The sequence below is a fragment of the Rhagoletis pomonella genome, unplaced genomic scaffold (assembly GCF_013731165.1).
Source record: "Rhagoletis pomonella isolate Grant_MI unplaced genomic scaffold, Rhpom_1.0 Rhpom_scaffold_06174, whole genome shotgun sequence".
Classification (NCBI taxonomy): Eukaryota; Metazoa; Arthropoda; class Insecta; order Diptera; family Tephritidae; genus Rhagoletis; species Rhagoletis pomonella.
In genome coordinates, this window is record NW_023464708.1 from 1,442 (window position 1) to 10,216 (window position 8,775).

The 8,775-nt window shown below is 38.1% G+C and overlaps 1 long non-coding RNA gene across 1 annotated transcript; it reads left to right on the top strand.

The window, feature by feature from the left end:
- Nucleotides 1–5,984: 5,984 nt before the first annotated feature.
- On the top strand, nt 5,985–6,430 carry LOC118755408. Its single transcript, XR_004995002.1, has 2 exons — nt 5,985–6,342; nt 6,399–6,430. It is a non-coding gene; the product is annotated as an uncharacterized LOC118755408 (long non-coding RNA).
- The last annotated feature ends 2,345 nt before the right edge of the window (nt 6,431–8,775 follow it).

Here is an 8,775-nt window from a genome sequence, read left to right on the forward strand (position 1 = left end):
ATTCTAAGACCGATTGTCTTAGTTTCTGTGGAATGACCGTTCTATAACCCCACATGATACATCCATATTCAACGCTCAACTGGTCTGCCTTGTCGCGATATGCTTTAAAACTTTCATTTTTTACATTTGGTAATGTACCACTTTGAATTGCTTCAAGCAGTCTTGAAAACAAAGGATCTCGTTTGGTTTCTCTTGCGATATCATTAAAACTTAAAGAAATGTGATTGTCAGACTCAACAAAATTTATATAATTACATTCTGGTAAATCTTTACCAATAACAGATTGTGGAATTCTTGATAAGTTGTCAGCATCATTAAGGCTGCCCTTGACATACTCTACAGTATAATTAAAACCAGATAGAATTAGTGCCCACCTTTCAACACGAGCAGATGCCATAACAGGTAAACCCTTAATTTCACTGAAAACTGACACCAGTGGTTTGTGGTCTGTTAACAACTTGAATTTGTTACCTAATAGGTATTGTTTGAGTTTAGTTACTGAAAATATAATAGCTAGTGCTTCTTTTTCTAAAGTGCTATAATTCTTTTCACTTTTGCTTAGAGCTCTAGAAACAAAAGCTATGGGTCTCAAAGAATTATCAGGAAACTTATGCGACAAAACTCCCGCTACTGCGTTATTACATGCATCAGTAGTCAATACTATTGGTAAGTTTTGATTAAAATGAACAAGAACTTGATCGGAACATATATCATTTTTTATCTCTTCATAAGCTTTCTGACACTTCTCTGACCACACAAATTTAACATTCTTTTGAAGTAATTCGTATAAAGGTGACAATTTATGTGCAAAGTTTTTAATAAATTTTGTATAATAATTTACCATGCCCGCAAAGGCTTTTACTTCAGAAATATTTTTAGGAATAGGGACATCTTTTACGCTTTTTATTCTTTCATCAGTTTTGGTTAAACCATTCTTATCTATGGAAAATCCTAGATAGGTGATTTTTCTTGAAAGAAAACTGTCTTTTTCGAATTTAAAGTTAAGTTCGCTGATCTTAATTTCTCCAATACAAGTCTTAAAGTTTTTATATGCTCTTCCATATTTTTGCCTGTAATAGTAATATCATCTTCATAAACTACGACGTTTGCGATGTTACGCAATAAGCTTTCAATAGCTTTTTGAAATATTGCAGCTGCAGGCTTGATACCAAACGGCAAACGAGTGACTTTGAGAGTGCCTATGTGTGTACTCCACGTACATAATAATTGTGATGCTTTATCTAACTCTAATTGGTTATACGCATTCGATAAATCGAGCTTAGTAAACAATTCCCCACCTTGTAGAGATGCAAAAATTTCTTCAATACGCGGCAATGGATATTTTACGTCAACTAAATACTTGTTCAAAGTTACTTTGTAATCAGCACATATTCTCAAATCACCGTTTGGCTTCAAGACTGGGACTAAAGGTGTACCCCAGTCAGAATGATCAACCAGCTCAGGAACTCCTTGTTTTATTAAAACACGTAATTTTGTTTCGACTTTGTCTTTCCCTGCCAATGGCAATGGACGCCATAATAAAGATAAAAATAAGATAAAGATACTTTGCTCACATTGTATTTACCAAGTGAGTCTTGAAAAACATTTGAAAATTCACTCTTAATATTTCGAGCTAACTCCTCTTTAGTAAGATTGTTAATTGAATTGACTTGTAAAAGTTCAAAATTGAACGCGCGTAAAAATGATCTACCTAACAGAGGTGGGTTATCATGTTTGGTCACAACTACAGTAATCTCTTTCTTAATACCCAAGTACATAATCTGTGCATTGTACTCACCAACAATTTGTATGCGATCACCACTATAATCAAGATAGGTTGTGTTACACTTAAGAATAGTTTTGTTAAAATGTTGTTTGAAAAATTTCTCTGATATCAGCGTACACGGTGCACCTGTATCGCAGGCTGCTCTAACCTCAATACCATCAAACGACACAGAAAGAGAATACACCTCATTCGGCTTTTGATCATTTACACTAAAAATATAATAATTAAAAATATCATCTTTGCAATCATCTTCAACCTTACTACTATTAGATACGTAATTTAATTGTACTTTCATCCGGCATACAGAAGCAAGATGTCCAATTTTACCGCATGAATTGCATTTGCTTTTCTTGAATTTGCATTTTTCGGACTCATGGTTACGCCAACCGCAATGACTACTCGTTTTTCGCTCGTTTTTGTTAGATTGACTCGCATCTTTGTTGAAATTTTTCTTCTTTTTCATGAAATTCACGCTAACCTCATTTTTATTTTCGGCCTTTGCCGCCATTTTGCACTCCAGAACCATTGCTTTTCTTAAAGCCTCTTCACAAGTAATAGTTTCAGCTTCTTCACACAATTTTTCGTATATTTTGGTCTTTGCCCCAACGATAAATTGATTTAAAATGAATGCATTTTAATTTTCAAATTTTAAATTTGCAGGTTAACGCAAGCTTTTTTACACGAGTGTACCACTCTGCCGCTGTTTCGCTATCTAATTGTTTGGATAGATGAAACTTTTTTCGTTCTTGGAACACAATTACTGGGGGCGTATAATGTGTCTCTAAAATTAGGCACAATTCTTTAAAAGTTTTTGTCGAGGAGTTTTCGGACTACATAAACTGTGTAGTGTACTATATGCGGCCGTACCCACCGTCTTCAGCAACACATTCTTCTTTTCTTCCTCTTCTTCACATTTTATTTCAGCTAAGTGAATGTCTAGTTTTTCGCGCCATATTGCCCATGTCTCGATGCTGGGCTCAAATTGTGGTACCACCATCATCAATTTCATTAATTCTTCCATGTTGAATTATTGTATTTTTTTCTTTTGACTCGTCGCCAGTTTGTAGTATATTCGTACTTACGAATATCCACTTCAAATAGTACACATATATTGTACTTACAATATATATACTTATTAACAGCCGGAGGAAAAGAAATTACTTGAGCACGTTGCTTAGTGGTAGAAAATGTAGTGGTGGTTTATTCATATGTATATGGATAATTCTAGTGTTGGGTTTATTAACAATGGAGCGTTCGAGAGGCAGCGCAATATTATACGTACTTAAGGTCAAGACACATAAGTACACATAAGTGTGCTAAAGGGCACGTCACATAAAAGTGTGCTATGCTATATTACAGTATGTACATGGCATTTTTTACTTGCGAGATACGTAATAAGGTTTATTCTGGCAGCTAATGCTCTTTTGATATTCAAACATTGGTCCGTCCAGCGGTAATTATTGGAAAATATAATACCTAAGATTTTAAGTTTTTTTACATTCTCTATTTGAACATTATTTACAGCTAAATTATGGTTGTAAGAATCACACGAGTGTTTCCTACAAATGTGGAAATTTTTACTTTTTTCTAGAGATATTTTAGCTCCGGAATATTTGGTCCAATCCAGAATATCTTTTATAATGTTCTTAAAAATTAAATTGTTTTCTGTATTTTTATTCCTTCTACAGAGTATGTAAACATCATCTGCATAAATACAATGATCCACATAGTTATTTGATTTTATTATGTTGCTTATTTCGTTGAAGGCGATGCTGAAGAGCACTACCGATAATGGGGAACCTTGCGGTACGCCATTATTTAGGGTATACGTCTCGGAGAATACGTTTTGTATTCTGACGCGGAATTTTCTATTTTGTAGGAAGGACTTGACAAAAGAGAACATTTTGGGACCAATTCCCCACGAACGAAGGCGGTTTAAGATGACATGGAGTCCTATCCGGTCAAATGATTTTTCAAAATCTAGTGATAGCATGGAGACGTGATTGCGGGTTGAGAGAGCTTTTGTCACATAGAAGTCTATGTGAAGGAGGGCGTCTGTACAGCCTCTGTTAGGTCTGAAGGCTACTTGGTTAGAGTTGATGAGTAACTGCGACTCAGTGAGCCATGCAATACGATTTGCTATTATCCGTTCTAACACTTTTGATAAGCAAGACAGAAGAGAAATAGGACGGTATCCGTCAGTTGAAAGGGGATTTTTATTTGCCTTAGGGATAGGAACTACAGTGTCGACTTTCCAGTTTTGTGGTATGATACCCATATATGTAATACTCCTATATTGGCAGTAAGAGCTAGTACCGTCCGAAAACACTACAGTACAGATATATCAATAAACACGTACGAAAGAAAAGGAACGCATACGTTTCTAAATAAACATGTACACAACACATATACAAAAACGGCACTCAAGTACACAATACACTGACAAAAACCGTACTAGACTGTCTCGCTTTGATTTCGGAATGCTTACACATTGAGAAGATAGCTTACTGCCAATATAGAAGTATTACATATATGATGATACCGGTATCAAATATAGTGTTATAGAGGCATAGCAATCGAGATTTTCCAAAATGGGACATTTCTTTTAACATCTTGTAAGAAATGCGGTCGAAGCCAGGAGTTTTTCCTTTCGCTATTGCGAAGCACATCGATAATTCTGTCGCAGTGATTACTTTTTCGATGAGCTTTGCTTTCGGGTGTATTTCGCCAAGAGGTGTTAGATGATTTAGGGCATACAATTTTTCACTTCTAAACTGATTGGGGAAATTGGTATCATCAGAGAGGTTTGACCACACTGAGGCAAAATGATTTGAAATTACTGATGGGTCCGAAGGGGTTTGTATGGATTTCTATTGCAAAGTCTGTTGATTCTGCTCCATATATCGGAAACAGAGGAGTTGGGGGGAGACAGATTCCGTAAACTTCTGGAAGCTAAGCCTTTTTTGAGCTTTCATTTCTTTACGGAAGATAGCATTGCGCCTTTTGAAATTAATAAGATTTAATGGCGTTGGGTTACTTTTGAAATTATACCAAGCTTGCATTTTTTCCCTTCGGAGATTTGAAAGCATTTTATTCCACCAGGGAACATGGGTTTCTGGACGGTATGCTACCTGTGGAATGCAACGGTTTGCTGCTGCTCGGATCGCTTTGGCAACATTAGCTGCTTCTTGATTTGGGGAGTTTGATAGGGGATGAGCTTCCATTTCGAGGTCGACTTGCTTTGCATAGTTAATCCAGTCGGCATGATCTAAGAGGAACTTAGGTGGGGCCTTGGTACGGTGGGAAATGTTGGTGTTCAATGAGAATTTTAAAATAATCGGAAAGTGGTCGCTATTGTGAAGATCGTTAAGTATTTGCCATTTTATAAGTGGGAATAGAGGTGGTGAGCAAAAGGAGATATCAACGTGGGTAAAAGAAGAGTGAGTTGAGAAGTGAGTCGGGCTACCATCGTGCAGAACGCATAGATCAGACAGTCTTATAGCATTTTCGATAGTGAGTCCCCTGTGATTGGTGGAGTTGGAGCCCCATATGTTACTCCACCCGTTAAAGTCGCCTAGTACTATTAATGGGGTGTTAACTGAATCAAAAATATCGGTTAGATCGATGCTGCAAAATCTTTGGGAAGGTGGGATATAAATAGACGCTAGTGTAAATTTAATGCTAAGTTCGACCTCAATCAGAACTACTTGTAGCGGGGAGTTTATGTCAACTTGTTTATGAGGGATGTGGTTTTTAATTAATAAACCAACACCTTGTTTTGATGTTGTGTTTGCTGCGGCATTTGTAAAATATTTGGAATAATTATTTGGTAGAGATGGGGTGTGTCTGTGACAACAATGGGTTTCTTGAAGTGCAATAATGCTCGGGTTGTGTTGCTTTATAAGCATCTGCAGTTCTGTGAAATTGTTAAAGAAACCTTTCATATTCCACTGTAGTATATTTAGGTTCATGGCGTAAATACTGGAAAAGTTCCCTACTTTTTGTAAACTTAAGTTTACAGAAGCGAGAAATAATTAGTCTTGAAATATAGTTGTTTTATATGTCAGGTATATTGCTTTTGAAAATTTCAGTATTATCCTGTTTAATGAAATATTTATTATTTTTTAGGAGATTTTGTGTAAAAAGGGATATTGGGGACATTGAAGTTAGATCTGCTGCATGGGTCTGCTGAGTGGTCGGCATCGGAGTTTGTTGATGCGGAATATTGCTGGTAGAAGTGGTAGCAAAAGGTGTTTCATTTGAATAAAGGTTAGTAGGGGTCGGTTTAGTGGTCGAATTATTTGTTGACGGAGTACTGGAATTATTTGAATTGTTGTTGATGACGGCAACCCTGAATAATCGATATCGATCACTCTTTGTTCTGTGTTTTTTGTTATCCCTAACTCATGTATTAGTTATTATTAGTTTTTCTGTTCCGTATTTCTTGCCGGCTATTAACAGTAAATTCTATCTACGAAATTGAATATAAATTGCCTCTTCCGTTTGTCAGAAGTTAATATTGTTCTGTCCGCGGCATAGAAGAAAGCCGAAAGCGAGTAATTTGACTGTAATATAATTATTTATTTGCTATTGTAACTCTACATATTTACAGAGAATAAACCATGCCACGTCTTCTATTGTGAAGTTTGCGTTTCATTCTTTAAGCTATTTATGCGAGCGGACAACTATATTCTTCGCTTCGTTTGCAGCAGTTTGCCCTTTTGCTCGTCACCGTTTTTTGGATCTGGTTTCTCTCGTCGCATCGCCTGTGATTTTTTGGAGTCGAATTGCCTAAAATTTTTGCATATACCGGCAGAAGTAAATTTGTATGTGCCTTTATTCTCGGTTTATGCCAGAAACGCGAAGGAGCACGCGAGAGAACAAGGGAATCCCGCCGCAACGGTACGCAATGCCAGATTCGCCGCAGGCAGCAAATGCCCCTAAGCAGCCTCAACCCCCTACTGGAAGGAGTCAAACTGAAAATTTGCCACGGCAGTCTGACTCTGCTAGGTATTTGAAGGAAATGCAAAGGGAATTCCAGAGACAAATAGCTGCTCTGCAAAATCTAATCGTCAGCCAGAATGAGCAAAATAAGTCCAGCGTTAACGCCCTGCGCAACGAAGTTCAGGCCATCGCCAGAACGGTTGCTACCAACGGAAATAATGAGTCTTCCACAAACCTTATGCCCCCAAACGACACAAATGCTCAACGTCAAGCAAGTCCCGCGCAACCAAATGGCGCGAACGCCCAAGCACATCCTGATGCTACACCTGGTGAGTCTTTTTCTAACCTTTCCTCTAACCCCCACAGCTGCCCACCAGCCAAAGCAAAAAAAATCTATCCCTTACCGAAATTCGGAGGTCAGCCAGAAGAATGGCAAGCATTTATTGAAGATTTCAGAAGCACCACCGTCGAATTGGAGTACAGCGATATACATAACATAATGCGGATTAGAGAAGCATTGCATGGACGAGCTAGAGATACAGTGGAGTCGTTACTAACATCCTCGAAAAATGTAAGCGCTATAATTGAAGTTCTGTCGGAAACTTACGGACGGCCGGAGTTGCTAATGAAAAGCCAAATTGAAAAGGTTAGGTTAATTTCTAACGTGCCGGAAGGAAAGCTCGAACCGTTAATAAATTTCGCGATTAAAGTCAATAATATGTCGACATTTTTGAAATCCGTGCAAGGAGATCACCATCTAGCCAATCCGTCTTTATTGAGCGAGTTAGTAACAAAGCTGCCTACCTCTAAGCAAATGCAGTGGGCGGAGAAATGTCTTTCGTTGGAGCGATGCCCGAATGTAGAAGACTTCAGTAAGTGGTTGAACGCTTTGCGAAAACTTGCGAATATGGTAACCGACAGTTTACCTTCTGCGACGGCTGCTGGTAGCCGCCGTACTCAAGACGTTGCGCCACATCCTCATCCACCGAAAGCTAATAAGTATTCTTTTTTAAGCGTTGCTCAAAGCAAGTGTAGTTTTTGTCAGGGTGAATGCGCAGCACTTAACGCGTGCCCACAGTTTATTAGTATGGGCGTCGATGACCGATGGAAAAAAGTGAAAGAACTACGAATTTGCTTTTCATGCCTTAAGCCAAATCATCCAATGTCGAAATGTTATGTCAAAAGACGTTGTGGGATAAACAATTTCGCGCGTTTACATAATCGTCTACTACATCCTAACGAAACCCGCCATAATGGTCAGTCGAACTTGCAGCAATCAGCGGAGACAACAGTTGCGAGTTTGATCGACCGTAGAAATTGTCATGCTGATACAAAAAACGATGGAGTACTCTTTCAAATCATCCCAGTCAAGCTCTACCATGACAACAAAGAAGTCTCAATTTATGCTATGGTCGACGACGGAGCGGATGCTACTATGTTGGATTGGAATATAGCACATGAACTTGGTCTTAAGGGCTGCAAAGACTCGTTACAGCTGCAGTGGTTGAACGGGGTCTCGTCACATGAGTCGACAGAAATTGTGCAATTAACCATAAGTGGCACTGAAGCTGAAAGCCAACGGTATTTGATGTCTAAAGTATTTTTATCGAAAAAGTTAGCTTTGCCGATACAAAGTTCTTTAAAAGAAACCACTCTTCAGAAATATTCACATCTGAATGGAGTACCGACTTACAAATATAAAAATGTACATCCGAAAATGATAATAAGTCTTTCACATGCATATTTAACTACTCCTTTAGATATACCACGGACATCTTGCAACCCTGGCCCTATTGCTGTAAGAACGAGGTTGGGTTGGATAATTTACGGTCCTGTCGGAGAAACCGCAAGTACGACGAAAAGAATATTTCAAACAAAAATTATTACAAGCAGTGTCCATGAACGAGAAGTTGAACAAATTATGCGTAACTACTTTGAGGTCGAAACCTGCGGAGTCAAGCTTGAGGTGAAACCGGTTGCGTCAAAAAGCGAAGAACGTGCAATGAATATTTTAAACTCTACCACAAAATATTTGAATGGTCGTT